At 42.2% G+C, this 14,729-nt stretch overlaps 1 protein-coding gene across 2 annotated transcripts in view; it reads right to left on the reverse strand.

Annotated features, from left to right (window-relative positions):
- Positions 1 to 14,729, reverse strand: part of RIPOR2 (RHO family interacting cell polarization regulator 2) — a 244,298-nt gene that overhangs the window by 198,352 nt on the left and 31,217 nt on the right. The gene's annotated exons all lie outside the window — the stretch shown is intronic.

Genomic DNA, 14,729 nt, shown 5'->3' on the forward strand with positions numbered 1-14,729 from the left:
TGCTCAAGTAATTCTTTGAGAATCTCAACAAAATGATCACTTGCAAAAACACAGGAGTGTGTTTTTGAAAAGTTGTGCATAATCAAATTTACCATCAGACATATGTACAAATCAGCGCATATTTGCAAATGTATTTCTCATTTACAAGGATTTTATATAGCGAACCATTTTTATAAAGTTAATAGCAATTCCTCAAGGGATATTTTTGGTGACTATAAATACAGATGTTTCTATGAGAAAATCTAACATCCCAAATCTATCCTCAAATCTGCAACTACAGTGATATTTCTAACCCAGAAAAATCTGATTCCTTTATTTCCATGTTCAAAGCCTTTCAACATTTCTCCATTACCCCTATACAAAATGCAAACTGTTTACCATTTTTCACCACCTGGATCCTACATATTTCTCATCTATAGACTATGGGCAAAAAAAACTACAATAAACAAAATATCAAAAAATTAGGTGAAGACAGGCTGCTGTTATTTGTTTTATGACCCTGGGTTATTGTGCAACAGGAATTCCAATCAGCCCAAGGTTGGCCAGGCCAGACAGTGTCATGAGAGTTGACAATGGCATGGGAACAGACTGGACAATGTGGAACTTTATATGCAGTCAATTTTTTTTTTTTTTTTTTTTTTTTGTAGAGCTTGTATTGACTTCTTCCACCAACTATAGAAGCATTTTTGGGTAAGTGTACACTATATGGATGCACATTTCTTTTGCCTCAGGCTCCAGTGTGACTCCACATAGCACTGAATCAGAGTGTCCGTTCCTCCTAATTGATCTGGGAGATCAAATGAAGGCTGATAGGAAACCTTGGGGATGTTGATTTGGATGTGAGACAGGAGTCATATGGGTTGGTTACAGGAGAATACAAATTCCAGGCAGCAGTTTCACATGAATAGAGGCTACGGGCTGGTAAGACCCCGAAAAACCAGATGTGGACCAAGCTGACTGAAACTGACTGGACCCAACATGGAACTGGATCCTACTTAGGTTTCACCTAGGACCTTATTATATGCTCATTAACATACAAATCACACACCTGCCAGTGCCATGACAGTTCCAGGAACATCTATATCTGCTGGAAAAATGGGTGGCACGACAATTCTGAAAAATCTCCACCTTTTCCCAGGAATTTTCATGAATATTCTACCCCTTGCTTTGGTTAAAGAAACCCATGAAGGTAGCAACCCCAAACCCCCTTGTGCATGGCTCTTGACTACAACCACATTCCCTTCTCTTGAGTGTGTACTCTTCCCTCTGCAACAAATCTCTGTACTTTCACTATTTTCTGACGCATCCTTGAATTCCTTCTTGCAACAGTGTCAAGAGCCTGGACACCAGCTGGAATCGAGGTCTCACCTGTGTTTGGGGACCTCTCTGAGCCCATCAGCATCAGGAGGTGGTGAGAGAAGGTCAGTCAGCTGACTGAGATTTTTAGCTTCAAGTATGCCTTCCTCAATTCCTTGCCACCCTTCATCCTTTGTCTTCTTGGCCCCAGCCACCCAGAGCCATTTGCATATCCCCAATGCCATGGTCTCTCTCAAGTCTAGTCCTATGCACACATTGGATCTCATGCCTAGAAAGTTCTTACTGGTGTCTTTTCACCTAGACAACTCTTACTTTCACTTCACTCTCCATTAGAGGATGCTTCCTCCAGGAACCCTTTCCTGACCACTGAAAGTGTCAGGAAGGTTGGGCATCCTTCGTGTTAGCTCTGTAGCACTCTATGCTGACCACTCACGAAAACTCACACAACTCACTCCAGTGTAAGAGTTCACCCATCTTCCTCCCCGACTGTACTGTCAGGTCTGTAAGGGCAGGGATTGTATCCTGTGCACTGTTGTATCTCCTGAGCCCAACCCTGTCCCTGACACATAGTAAATGTTCAATTAGTCATTTATTAAATGAATAAGTGAACTCATGAATATCTGGTTTGAAGGGTTTTATATCTGTATTTTAAATCTACAATTAATGCAGCGCTTCTTTTTCCCAAACTAAAATTAGTTAACAATGTTGGCCTACATTGTTCATGTTTTTACATACAGCCAGCCTCTATTTTCTTTCTGTACTGTTTTTTCCTTTTTTTTTCTTCCCGTGCTGGCTTTTCTTTCTGCTCTTGGTGGGGCCTTGAGTAACTCTGTGGAAAAGTACGAGGTCCTCACCAAGGAATCCAGCACCGAGCCTGCTGCCCTGAAGTTCCCCAGCAGTGCTGCTTTTGTTGTTCCCCAGAATGCTGGACCGGCAGCAGGGAAATAGTGACTCAAGTTCTTGGCTATAGACATCCTTGGAGAAATGCTTTCTCCAGACACAGACCCATAAGTGAAGGAGGCAAAGAACATAATTCCTGTATATTGACCAGGCATCATTTACCACTTAAATGGAGGAGAGCCAGTCAGTGTGTTCAGGAAAGGGGCTGCAGACCTCGATTGTTTTTCAGATATAATTAAAGATACCATTCCCTAGCGATGTCCTGCTTAGAATTCAATTAATCTTGTGCATGTGCACACACATAGGCACATGTACATATACATGCACATATATACATGTAAACACACATATACTCAAGTGTATCTATATGCTTATACACATATTTATATATTTACATATGTGTATGTAGACCATACATACATATATATGCATATGTAGCTACATATGGGTATATATATATGCATTTATGTAATCATACAAATACAGAGACAATATACATATTTTTAGTTCTAAAATTTTAATAACTTAGGACAGGGGTCAGCAAACTTTTTCTGCAAAAGGTCAGAGAGTAGTCGGGTGCAGCGGCTCATGCCTGTAATCCCAGCACTTTGGGAGAGTGAGGCGAGCGAATCACGAGGTCAGGAGTTCGAGACCAACCTGGCCAACATAGTGAACCCCATCTCTACTAAAAATACAAAAAAAATAGCTGGGCGTGGTGGCAGGCACCTATAATCCCAGCTACTCAGGAGGCTGAGGCAGGAGAATCACTTGAACCCAGGGGGTGGAGGTTACAGTGAGCCGAGATCGTGCCACTGCACTCCAGCCTGGGCAACAGAGCAAGACTCCGTCTCAAAAAAAAAAAAAAAAATCACAGAGTAAGTATTTTAGGCTTTGTGGGCCTTACTTTCTTTTTCTTTTTCTTTCTTTCTTTTTTTTTTTTTTTGTTTTGAAACAGAGTATTGCTCTGTCGCCCAGGCTGGAGTGCAGTGGCACGATCTTGGCTTACTACAACCTCCACCTCCTGGGTTTAAGCAATTCTCCTGCCTCAGCTTCCCGGGTAGCTGGGACTACAGGCATTTGCCACCATGCCTAGGTTTTTTTTTTGTTTTTTTTTTTTTGTATTTTTAGTAGAGATGGGAGTTTCACCATGTTAGTCAGGATAGTCTCGATCTCCTGACCTTGTGATCTGCCCACCTTAGCCTCCCAAAGTGCTGGGATTACAGGTGTGAGCCACCACGCCTGGCCTGTGGGCCTTACTTTCCCTGATGCAGCTATTCAGTTCTATCATTGTAGTGTGAAAACAGGTATAGACAATATATCAGCAAATGAGGTTGGCTATGTTCCAATAAAACTTTATTTACAAAACAGCAGTGAGCTGCACTAGGTATACCAATCATAGTGTGCCAACCTTTCCCTTAGACTATAGGTATGACTAGAGCATTCAGTAAATGGCATTTAAAACAAAATTACCTAAAATTTAGGACAACCATATAAGTTATGGGGTGTTCTCTTACCAAATACTATGGTAAAGTACAAATTCTGTGGACAAGAATATAATGTATGTCCTCCAACTTGTAGACTCTACATTTATAAAAATTAAGAGAACCACCACCTGTTACAGAAGGACTTATCCAAATGGTATGTATTTCTTCATTGTTCATCTTTTTGTTGTTTATGTATGTTTGAAATGCTTTAGGAAATAAAGTCCACTGTGAATCACTCAAATTTCCTTATCTATTCAGTGAACACTCAAGAAATGGATGCTTTTTTACTTCCTGCACATTCCCATAGAAAGCAAAACCTGTATTTCATGTTTTCCCCTTACAAATACTGAAGGTACCTGCAGAAGCAAGTGACCTTTAAAGACACCCAAGTGTTTTAGGTATACAACATGTTATTGCTTTCTGAATCACATTCAGCTTTTTGTCACAAAACCCCTGGGCAAGAAAGAAAGCAGGGACTCAGCTCCACCTGGCACGGTGTGAATCGAAAATGCCACATGTAGAAGTGATGGTAGCCACAGGAAAGTGGCAGCCTGAGATGAATGAACGTCATGGTGAGAATTGCCTGAGCATTGTCAAGTCTGAGAAAGATTAAACAGCCATCTTGAAATGGAATGCGTGGTTTATCCAAAGTTGCAGCCAGCAATGTGCCTTCTGCAATTTGCAAAAGATCCAAGTACAAAAGTGATTTAAGACAAGTTCATATGGGTTGCAGCTCCTGTGAATTTTTTTACAGTTAAAACATGGAAAATTTTTATGTTTTATATTCCGTGGAACATTTTATGGTTAAAGCAAGGAACAGGTCTTATAAAACATGTTTACAATTTACTTTTATTTTTACCAGGCAGATTAGATTGTAGAAAGAAAAGATTGGTGAATCACTTCTCAACCATTTACATAGGTTGAATCTTTAAAACTTTCTCAATAACCTTTCTCGGAACATGCATTCCTAAAACACAAAACCATTCAGCAATCATGGAAGAAAATGCAGAAAACATATTTTGACTTCAGCCTTTGAGAGTATCATTGGGTAACAGGTATCTCAAGATTTATTTTTATTTAACTCTTTTCTCTTTGAAAGAGGTCTACATAAATTATCAGTTTTTCAGAATTAACATATTATTATTATTATCATCTCCTTTTTTTTCTTTTCGAGACAGGATCTCATTCTGTTGCCCAGACTGGAGTGCAGTGGCACAGTAGTGTCTCAGTGTAGCCTCAGCCTCCCTGGGCTCTAGTGATCCTTGCACCTCAGCCTCCCAAGTAGCTGGGGCTACATGTGTGCACCACCACACCTGGCTAATTTTTCTATTTTTTTTGTGGAGACGGGGTCTTACTACGTTGCCCAGGCTGGTCTCCACCTTCTGGGCTCAAGCAATCTGCCCACCTTGGCCTCCCAAAGTGCTGGGATTACAGGCATGAGCTGCCATGCCTGGCCTATAATCTCCTTTAAAGGTAGTGTTACCCCTTATTCCAAGCCTAACATTTTAATGCTTTCAGTAGAATGTGCTCCAGTCTTGGCTTTTCCAACAGGTAAGTGCAAATTTTAGATACTTGTTTATTCAAATACTATTTTTGAATTTGTATGTTAAAAATAGTCTAATAAATCTGACCCCAGTTCAGTTATGACCATTTACCACTCTTCTTTCATGTGTCATGTCACTGTGTGAATAAAGTACAAATAGAAGCAGCTCCAGTGGTATTTTATATGTCCTAAACACACAATAGTGCATCTGGATGGGGATTTAAGCAGCACAAAGTGAAAAGGAATAACTGAGTAGAACCAAGCCAAGGGAAATTATGGTTGTGATGTGTTCATTGTCTTAGCTTCCTGAGACTTATAGACAGTTTCTGAATATCACAAAAAAGCACTAAATCTGGCTAAAATACCTACAAACCACAGTGATACTGAAACTCAGTGAAAGATGGAAATTAAAATGGAATAACTGATAGGATCCGGTTGTTGAAGGATGGATACGGAAAAAAAGAACAAAGCACAGACAGGCTTTAGACCACCAAAGTCATGTAACTAAATATCACACAATCAGATGCAAGTTAAAAAAATGTCTCTGTACACCTCATAATCCCTGCTGCTTGGTCACAGCGTAGCGTTTCTACAGCAGTTCTCTTTGGCCTGGAGAGGGTAACAGCTTCTCCTTTATGTTCACCATTCACCCCCTGTACTGGATTTTTCTCCACCCTGTAGCCTCCTCTCCAGGTTTTCTCCTGCCAAGAAGGGAGATGAGCGCCCACAAACAGCACTGATTTGATGGTAGCCAACATCAGGACTCGAGGAGCCAGGTATCCCTGCTCAGCAAGCCAATCAGAGAGATCCCCTTATGCAAGCGGCTGCTGAGGGACCATTTGTCCTGGAGTGGAGGCAGAACATTGAAGGATGCCCTTCTAGAGTTTGTGTGGGTTGTTTTTGGAGAGAAGTCATGCTTTTTTTTTTTTTTTTTTTTTTTTTTACTGGCACTTAGTTTGTGTGTGTGTGTGCGTGCGTGTGCGCGTGCGTGCATGCGCACATGTGTGCATGTAAATCTGCTGTCTTTGAAGGGAGACATTTTTCCAGTTCCTTCCTTAAGGTGCTTTAGTATTCTCACATTTTAATTCCCTGTTGTTTTATTTCCAACCATCCAAATATGTTACGGTCTGAATCAAAAGCTAGTACCCCAAATGTATTCAAATAGCCTACACACACAAACACACACAGACCACACACACTCTGCTGTGTCATCCATTCTATTATCCCCAACATCATGGTAGTAATTAACCCTTGAGCTACAGCTGATAGCTTTGCACCAGGAGAATTTCCCTGCCTATTTCCCTATCTGGTAGAGCTAATAGGATTGGAGTGGTTACTGCTGCAGTAACACTTCACACTGTTCTGGTCACCAGAGGTTGAAGGAGGCCCTGGGGTTTTTATCTAGGAGGCTGACTCTGACCAGGTTGTCTGTAGACCGGGTTGTCTGTAGTCTAACCTAGGTTCCACCTTAATCAAACCAAATACAGCTCAAAGCGTTTCTCCATCAGACTACAAATCAATTTATTAGACAAAACTCCCCATTAATCCGTAAGTGTCATAGAGCCACCTGCACAGGTCTGCAGAGCATCTATACAACAATGATATTTTGTGTTCTGATTTTCCTATCTGTGCAATTGTAAAATATCCCCAAATAGCTGGTGTTTATACGCTTTCATTTGAAAGAAGCGTAAGAAATCTATGTCTCATCTTAGTCAATGAAAAAAAAATTATCCTTAACTGTGAACAAAGTCAGAGACATAGCCTCTCAGAAGTGGGAATGAAGAAATTATGCAGGACCAATTTAGCTTCTGGTGAATGTGACAGGTGTTTCCAAGGGGCATTTCAAAAATAAAATTCCTATGGATATATATATATATATATATATATATATCTCAAAAGATAGGCCGTTATATACATCACCTTCTTCTCTTTAACTTGACATTTTCTTCATGATCACTGAGTTCTGGGATCCCAGCCCTCCTACAATAGTGCTCTCTTGCCATGGTGACTAACTAACTTGTTCATTTCAAAAGTGTTCTCAGATGATGAAAGCAATAGAACATTCAGAAAATAAAATAAAACTCTACAATTTTATGCCCAGCACAAAAGCTGCTCTAAAGTTATATATTTCCTTCCAGGCTTTTTAAATTTTGAATCCTTACTTTAAAATATTTCTATTAAACAAGCATGAGAAATAATTATAGGAAAATGAGACTATAACAGAAAATCATAAAAGGAAAACCATTAGAATACTCTCTAATCCCTCCACTCAGAAATAAACACTATTAACATATATACAGTTTTTCTTTCTCTTTCCGTATACCAACATAAGTTTTTAAAGGATTACTTTTCAATGCTCATGCCTCTTTCTGCCTTCATTCATTCATTTATTCGTTTGTTCAATAGATATTAATTGAGCACCGACTGTAACACCAGCCAGCACTATACTAGAGTTAAAACAATGCACAAAAAATGGCATGGCCTCTCATGGTTCTCATGATTCTTACAGCCTACAGGGGAAGATAGATCTTAAACAAATAATTACTACTTTTTCTTTGAGGAATAAATTGTATTTGTCTTTGGGCCTTAAAGTCTCATCTGCCTTTTCAAACCTCTCTCGCCACCTCATCCCCACAAATTCCAATCTCCCTCTGCTTTTTGTTCATTAATAAACCTTCATCACAATTCAAGTGAGAGGTGTCCTGGAACTCTCTGTTCCTTCTTAAAGAGTGCACCCCCTGTGTCCTCCAGGCACAGGTGAGTCACTGAGCTAGGAGGTGGCTCTGTGGAGCACAGACTATACCACCAAGTGGCCTTGCACAAGTTTTTGATAACACCTACCAGAGCCACGAGAGTTCTGAGAATTCTACCCACAGGAAGAGGAAGCATTTTGAACAGGAAGTAAGATTGAGCTGCCAAATATAGCACAGCTATATAAGAAGCCGGGTTGAGAAGGAGGAAACATGCACTCTTTTCAGCTGCCAGGCAGCACTTTGCTTTGGGGAAAAATAAACAAAGGGTGCCATGGCTGAAAGCCTAGAGGAGCTGGAGCTCAAATGCTGTGTGGTGCTGCTGCTGGGACCCTGTGGCCCTGGAACAGAACGCTGTGTGAATCCCAGTGCCAGGCTCTGAGAGGCTCTCTTGCTCAACTAAAAGCAGGGAGAGTTCTCCATAGCCAAGGGCCTGCAGCAATTATTTGATTAACTTCACCAAGTTTCTGCTCTCTTTTCTGTTTTGGCTATGGTGACATGGACTTTTATTATTATTATTATTATTAGTCTTCTTAATACTGGAGAGAAGAGCCAGTATCTTAACATCTTCAATAGATAAAGAAAAAGCTATTAAAGGCAAATACCATGAACAGAGGATATTCTGTGTCTACACGGTAAGCTGGATCTCCTTGTCCACCAGAGTAGTGGTCTGCTTCTCAGAGGAGGTTACTTCTCTGATATTCTTGGTCTTATCCTGTGGGTCGAATAAGTAAGCACAAAGGCCCTGCTGATTCATTTTCATATCCTCATCACTGACACTGCCTGGTCCACCATGGGCGCTCAATATTACAACAAATCCTCACTTGGTCAGTTTTGTAAATGTGACATACTGAAAAATGTAACCATAAATAAAATGAGTGGGTTTCCCTTATGTACGTAATAAGCAAGATACGATCAAATGAAGTTTCACTTTACCAATATGCAGGATATTATTATTTTTATAATTATTCTTCATTTTCCTTTGGTCTCTCTAAAAGTCCTATGCTTTCTGACCTTACTCTTCTTCCCCAGACACCTTGCACTCCTGGCGCTTCCTCCCTGCCCTCCCCATCTTCCTTCTCGGTGATCTTAGGCACCCCCACGGCTTCAACTGTATCGTTTGTCAATGACTCCACATTTCCATCCATGCCCAGGCTTTTCTCCCGGGCTGCAGACCTGTTCTTCCAACTGCTGTAGACATTTCCACATTGATCTCCTGGAGGGACCTCAAATACAACATACCAACAAATAAGCACGCTGTAGTCACACCAGCCCCCACCCCTAGTTTGCCCCGACCTCAATTTCCTATCATGTTTAGTGGCATCATCCCAGGCAACCGATGCTGGAAACACTGGAAATACCTCCAATGGAAATGTCAAATGGAACTCTTTCTGCCTCGTTATTGTTATTTTTCTTAAACTCAGTACTAAGAATCTGCCTCATTTTTTACTGTGATGCCAAGACATGCATGGTAGCTGAATGATGGTCCCCCAAACACATCCACGTGCTAGTCTCTAGAACTGCATGGTAAAAGGGACTTTGCAGATGGAATTGAGTTAAGGGTTTTTTTTTTCGACCATGGTGGTCAGACTGGTCTCGAACTCCTGACCGCATGATCCGCCTGCCTCGGCCTCCCAAAGTGCTGGGATTACAGGTGTGAGCCACCGTGCCCAGCCAAGTTAAGGGTCTTGAGATGGGGAGATGGCCCTGGATCATGCAGGAGGGCCTAATGTACTCAAAACAGTCCCCATAAGAGGGGTCAGTCAGAGAAAGAGATGTGAGGACAGAGACAAAGGCTGAAATGCTGTGGCCACAAGCAAAGGTGGCTCTAGAAGCTGGAAAAGGCAAGGAAACAGGCTCCCCTAGAGCCTTCAGGGGAATGCAGCCTTTGAGTTAAGCCTGGTAAGATCCATTTTGGACTTCTGGCCTATAAGACTTGGACTTCTGGACTATAAAACATAACAAAATCATGCTGTTTTAAGTCACTACATTTTGGGTAATTTGTTACAGTAGCAATAAGACACCAATACAATAAGAGATTTCAGATATGAAAGGGAGCAGGAGACGATTTCCAAAGAAAGTGGCCTCTCTAACATCTGCTCCAAGAATAAAAGTGGTGACCGGGCATGGTGGCTCACGCCTGCAATCCCAGTACTTTGGGAGGCCGAGGCAGGTGGATCACCTGAGGTCAGGAGTTCGAGACCAGCCTGGCCAACATGGTGAAACCCTGTCTCTACTAAAAATACAAACATTAGCTGGGCGTGGGGGCGGGTGCCCGTAATCCCAGCTACTTGGGAGGCTGAGACAGGAGAATCGCTTGAACCTGGGAAGTGAAGATTGCAGTGAGCCGAGATCGCACCATTGCACTCCAGTCTGGGAGAGAGAGCAAGACTCCATCTCAAATGAAAAAAAAAAAAAAAAAAAGAGAGAGAGAGAGTAAAAGTGGTAGAAATTGGTCAGGGTGCCGAGGAAATTTGGTGAGGACATAGGCAAGATGATGATTCTGGGGGAGCTGTCGGCATTTGTGGGTCACCTGCCGTTCCCTCTAGGGAAGTGCCTGGGTTGAGAAGCACTGTTCTTGGCAATTCAGCAGGTGCTACTTTCCGCTTGGTTTGTTGGGAAACTAAGCAGGGAGAGGTCAATAGCTTGCTTGAGCTCATGCAGCTTGTTAGGGATGGAGCCAGGACACTGATGCAGGATGACTCTGGTCCATGCTTTACTGCTGCCTCACCTCAGAGAAGGCAACAAAAGCAGGGACTGGAGCTCTGATTGATGCAGGGTCTTGCTGGTGGCATCCCGCTGCTCTTGGCTTCAAAAGCATGGGCGAGTGATGTTGGTCTCATGGGGAAAGGTATGCCCCTAGCAGTAGGGAGCACAAAGGGAAGAGGAGCTTACTAAGACCAGTGTCAAAAACAAGAGAAGACCTGCTTCTGTAAGCAAGTCAGACAGAATGCAGTGTTCTTTATCTCTTGCTTCTCCGCCTTTCAACATTTATCTTGATTAACAATTTCTCTGAATTTACTTTTCTCTTTCTAGTAACTCAATCCTAAATACTCCAGCCTGAGATGTTAATTTGGTCGATTAAACAAGAGAAATCCCTTAGAAATGATCTTATGATTCTGAAGTCCATATTTCTCCAGAAATATTTACTTCTGCCAGATTCCAAGGTTCACGAAAATACCAATGAATTAGTAGGAAATGTTTCCTCCATTTTAACTTTGACCAAACCTCATTCAAAACCATGAAACCAAAAGAAGAGTAAGAAACCACAAAGCTAGTTACCACCCAGATGGCTCCCAGCTTATGAATAAGTTGTATTCCAAAAGTTGGCTTGTAAATCAGCTGTTCCGTATGGTAGTCTTTCCCACAGAAACCATGTTTTAAATGGTGGCCAAGTTTCAAGGTCTCTCATAAAGTCTATCTAACTCATGAGATAACAAGTAATATTAACAAAGAATAGAATTCCAGAAATTATTTAGATTTTTTTTTTTTTTTGGGAGAAAAGCAGGATAAGGAAAAAACTATACTTCCTGTGGGTGGAGGTGGGGACCCAACTATCTCCAAGCAAAGAGGCCACACAGCCTTCTACTGTCCTGGGCCAGGTGGGTTTTGTGGCCAGCAGGAAAGGCCCTGTGGTGAGGCATGAGGCAGGAGAGCATGGGAGAATGGAGTGCCCAGAAGAACTTCCAGGAGAGAGTTAGGAGGAAGCAGTTCAGAGAGAGAGAGAGAGGATCAAGAAGAGCTTCAAGATAAGAGAAAACTGGAGAGGAAGCAAACGGAACATGTTTACAGATGTTATAGTAGGTTATGAGTTTAATTCTTTTTAATGTTTGCTATAGTTTGAATGTTTGTCCCCCATTAACCTCAGGTTAAAATTTAATCCCAGGCCGAGACGGGTGGATCACGAGGTCAGGAGATCAAGACCATCCTGGCTAACACGGTGAAACCCCGTCTCTACTAAAAAAAATACAAAAAACTAGCCGGGCGAGGTGGCGGGCACCTGTAGTCCCAGCTACTCAGGAGGCTGAGGCAGGAGAATGGCGTAAACCCGGGAGGCGGAGCTTGCAGTGAGCTGAGATCCGGCCACTGCACTCCAGCCTGGGCGACACAGCGAGACTCCGTCTCAAAAAAAAAAAAATTTAATCCTAATGTTGGAGGTGGGGCCTAATGGGGGTGTTTGGCCGTTGGGACAGATCCCTCATGAACAGTCTCGTGCCCTCCCTGGGGATGATTGAATCAACCCTGTATTAGTCCCTTCTTCCCACCAGAGCTGGTTGTTAGAAAGAGCCTGGCCCTCCTCCCTCCCGCTTTCCTCCTCTCTCACCCTGTGAGCTCTACAGAGCTGGCTTCCCATCACCTCCTGCCTTGAGCGGAAGCAGTCTGACCAGCAAGACTTCACCAGATGCAGGTGCTGGTGCGAGGCTTCATGTACAGCCTGCAGAAGCACGAGCCAAATAAGCCTCTTTACTTGACAGATTACACAGACTCAGCTTTTCCTTTAGAGCAAAACAAAATGAACTAAGACAGTGTCCTTCAAGAGATTCAAGTGGAAATTAGAATTTTTTTAAATTACTTTTTCTTGCTAGATGGCATTTTTTGACTAGAACTCTATACTAGGATTGGGCTATGGGAGCACCAGGATTTCTATGGGCTTTATAAGTAGGAGCCTGTGCTATAGATCCTATATTATTCGGGCAAACAGGAAAGAAAAGATTTCCTTCCACTTACGCTCTGTAAACGTTTATTAAGCCAGCATTTTTTTAGTGCTTGCTAGGTCTCTGGTGCCACAAGGGACACTAGACAGGATGAGATACAAAAATAAATAAGATGGACTTCTTGCCTTTGAGGAGCATATAGGTTGCAGGGGAAGACACCACTGCCAACAAATGATCCCAGTGCATGCTACACTAGAAGTGTGTGCAAGTAGCATAGGGACACAGATAAAGAAGGGCTTCTCTGCCAGGGTGGTTGGGAAAGCTTGTTCTCTCCAGTTGGGACCCTGCTTGAGTCTGTCCCTTATATCTTCTGCTTTCAGATATCTTCGCATGTTACTTCATCCTGTTCTTCACTTTTTCATCTACAGAATCTATGAAAAAAAATTTTTTTTACAATGACTCATTGGAAAAGAAAAATTTGGCAATGGGGCAGTGGAGGGAGTCTAGGGATGCCAACAGAAATGGTGGTTACATGTTTTAACATTTGATAAATTTCAAAAATTAGGAATTGGGTTTATATATACATACACATATGTATATGTACATATAGGTATATATGTGTGTGCATGTATATAATGTGTACATATACGTGTGTGCATTGTAATCAAAAGGAAGTCTCCAGGAGGAGCAGTTTCCCAGGATCCAGTCTTCTGGTGAGACACTGGGGATGACACGGGGATGGCCAGGGCTCCAGGCATCACTGCCACGTTATTTTGGATCTTGTATCTGAACTCTAGAATATGTCACATAGTCATCAAACCACAGTTTAGTCTGCTCTTCCACAATGGAAAACTTTATCTAGTTGGCCTGTGTTACACTATAATGTGTGAAGGGAATTGGATGGTATTACATCGAGAATCCAAGCAAAGCTTATTGTTTCTTGGGATTACATTCTCATATTTTTATGTTCTTTAATAAAGCACAGGCTGGAACATAAGTGAAAGAAGCAAGTTCTTAACTATTAAAAATGGACTGCATGGCCCTGTCTCACACCGTAGACAAATACAAATACTAGCTAAAAATGGACCGTAGACCCAAATGTCAAAGCTGAAACTGTAAAACTCTTAGAAGAAAATGCAGGAGTAAGGCCGGGCACAGTGGCTCACGCCTGTAACCCCAGCACTTTGGGGGGCCAAGGCGGGTGAATCACTTGAGGTCAGGAGTTCGAGATCAGCCTGGGCAACACAGTGAAACCCCGTCTCTACTAAAAATACAAAATTAGCCAGGTGTGGTGGCACATACCTGTAATCCCAGCTACTCGAGAGGCTGAGGCAGGAGAATCGCTTGAACCTGGGAGGAGGAGGATGGGATGTGAGCCAAGATCGCACCATCGCACTCCAGCCTGGGCAACAAGGGAAAATCTCTGTCTCACCAAAAAAAAAAAAAAAAAAAAAAAAAAAAAGAAAAGAAAATGCAGGAGTAATTCTGTGTGATCTGGCATTATGTAATGATTTCCTAGACATGACAGTAAAAGCATAAGTGACAAAATACAAAATACAAAATAGATGTTGGACATCATAAAAATCAAAACTTTTGAAGACACTATTAAGAAATGAGGAGAAAATTCACAGAATGGAAGAAAATCTCTGCAAATCATATATCTGATAAGGGGCTTGTGTCCAGAATATATAGAGAACTCTTAAAACGAACAATAAAAAGACAAATAACCAAATTTTTTTAATGGGCAAAGAGTTTGAGGCCGGGCGCAGTGGCTCACGCCTGTAATCCCAGCACTTTGGGAGGCCGAGGCGGGCGGATCACGAGGTCAGGAGATCGAGACCATCCTGGCGAACATGGTGAAACCCCGTCTCTACTAAAAATACAACAAAATTAGCCGGGCGTGGTGGCGGGCACCTGTAGCCCCAGCTACTGGGGAGGCTGAGGCAGGAGAATGGTGTGAACCCGGGAGGCGGAGTTTGCAGTGAGCCGAGATCGCGCCACTGCACTCCACCCTGGGCAACAGAGCGAGACTCCATTTCAAAAACAAAAAAAAAAAAAAAGAGTTTGAATAGACATTTAT

Source organism: Chlorocebus sabaeus, chromosome 17 (genome assembly GCF_047675955.1).
Source record: "Chlorocebus sabaeus isolate Y175 chromosome 17, mChlSab1.0.hap1, whole genome shotgun sequence".
In the NCBI taxonomy this organism is placed as follows: Eukaryota; Metazoa; Chordata; class Mammalia; order Primates; family Cercopithecidae; genus Chlorocebus; species Chlorocebus sabaeus.